The sequence below is a fragment of the Propithecus coquereli genome, unplaced genomic scaffold, assembly GCF_000956105.1.
Source record: "Propithecus coquereli isolate 6110/MARCELLA unplaced genomic scaffold, Pcoq_1.0 Scaffold689, whole genome shotgun sequence".
In the NCBI taxonomy this organism is placed as follows: domain Eukaryota; kingdom Metazoa; phylum Chordata; class Mammalia; order Primates; family Indriidae; genus Propithecus; species Propithecus coquereli.
In genome coordinates, this window is record NW_012152940.1 from 429,563 (window position 1) to 431,640 (window position 2,078).

A 2,078-nucleotide genomic window follows, 5' to 3' on the forward strand; every position below is an offset into this window, starting at 1 on the left:
AATTTCTTTCTATTTTTAGTAGAGACGGGGTCTCGCTCTTGCTCAGGCTGGTCTCGAACTCCTGAGCTCAAACAATCCACCCGCCTTGGCCTCCCAGAGTGCCAGGATTACAGGCGTGAGCCACCGCGCCCGGCCTGACAATACATTTTTAATGATAGCATAGATAGTTTTCTCTGTAGAAGAGAAATATTAAGAAAAAAGAATGGTAATATTAATTTATTTGTGCCTCGAAGGTTACCATCTTCATAACAGATAAAGGATGACTGAAAAGAATTCTTCAGAGCAGACAGTGACCATTACTGTCAGTACTCTGTTTTACCAAACTATAAAATGTTTTTCTCCAGTCCCTAGTAGCCAGCATTTTAGGGTTCAGATGTTTACAAACATCATTTGAAATGTTTAAATCATTAAGTACTCTGCGTTTTCAGATTCTTAAACTGAATTATCTCACTGACTAACAGTGGAAGGAAATATTAGTTTATGCTATTGAGGCACAATACCCAACTTCATCCTAAATTTGTTGGTGTATTCAGTCATTCAACAAGTATCTGATTGCGCTGAGCACTCGCTTGGCCTCGGCGTACTTTGGTGACCAAGGCACGCGGAAATCCCTTTCATTGCTCAAGCACTGTGGTTGGTCACTCCCCGCTGGAGCCTGCCGGGGAAGGTAGACCCTCGGCCTCATCGGCAAGGAGAGAACACAGTCCCTCCTACAGTGGGCACTGGTGCTTCAGGCGAGCTAGTCGGGTATCAGAGTGCTGGGCTGGGAGTCACGCTGTAGCTTTAAATAGGGTGGCTGGGGAGGACCTCAGTGAGTTGGTGACATTTGAAGAAAGCCTTGAAGGAAGTGAGGGAGCTGGGCCCACAGATACTTGCGGGCAGGTGGAATGGCGAAACGGAGCAGGTGGCACACAGGAGCGGCAGCGGGCGCCTGCCTGGTGTGCTCTAAGGCCAGCCAGAGGCCATTGTGGCTGGAGTCAGAGGGCCCGGGCGGAGGAGAAGAGGGTGGGCTCAGAGAAGGGACAGCAGGTCACTGCAGGGGCTGCCAGGCCATTGTAAGGATGTTCTTGTTTTCTAAGGCAAGTCAGAGTGAGAGTTCAGCAGAGAAGTGAGCGCACTGGCCTCATGTTTAAGAGAGTAAGTCTGGTGTCTGGGTTGGTGACCCACTGTAAGGGGCAGGGGCGCAGAAGGCCAGTTGCTGCTATTGCAGCAGTTCAGGTGAGGGATTGCGGAGGGTCCGTTTGGGCCCGAGGGGCAATAGTGAAGGTGGAGGGAAGAGTTCGGACACTGAAAAGGCACAAAGGTAGAGCCGCAGTATTTGCTGGTGGATGGGCCGTGTGCTGTGAGAGAGGATTGAGAACGATGCCTGGATTTTTGGGCAAAGCCTGCAGGATGCAGGAGCTCTCAGCTGAGATGAGGAAGGCTGTGAGAAGAGCAGAGGGGGCTGTGGCGGGTGGAATCAGGAGTTCAGATTCGAACATGGACTTGGAGATCCTGTCGGACGTCCAAGTGGAACTGTGAAGTGGGCAGTCGGGGGGACGAGCCTGGCGTCAGGAGAGAGGTCTGTGTTGAAGGTAGGAGTTGGGGAGTCAGCGGTCCGTAACTGGAAACCACCACGGCGGTGGGTGCAGTTAGAGGAGGGAGGAGGGCCAAGGACTGGTTGCGAGGCACAGCAACGGCAAGAAGTGTGGGACAGGAGAGGGCACGGCCAGCTTGGACTGTGGGACTCACCACTGGATTTAGCAACGTGGGAGCCAGCCGGTCTTGAGAAGAGTGGTGGGGCACAAGCCTGATCCAAGTACGGTTCTGGAAAAATGGGAGAAGTGGAGACAGCAAGTGTAGACACCTCACTTTAGATTCACAGCAAAACCGAGCAGGAGATACAGGGTTCCCCCATACCCCTGCCTCCACCCGCGCAGCCCCCCATCACCAGCATCCCCCACCGGGGGTGGGACGTGCGTTCCAGCCAGCGAGCCTGTGACAGCGTGGTTTGCACACTGGTAGGTGCGAGCCAACAGCAAACAATTAAAGACGTAGGAGAATTTGAGTGTATGAGATTCTGTTTACCACGACATAAA

General features: G+C 52.6%; 1 protein-coding gene across 2 annotated transcripts in view; it reads left to right on the forward strand.

The window, feature by feature from the left end:
- Nucleotides 1-2,078, forward strand: part of MAPK9 (mitogen-activated protein kinase 9) — a 47,546-nt gene that overhangs the window by 23,830 nt on the left and 21,638 nt on the right. The window lies entirely within an intron of this gene.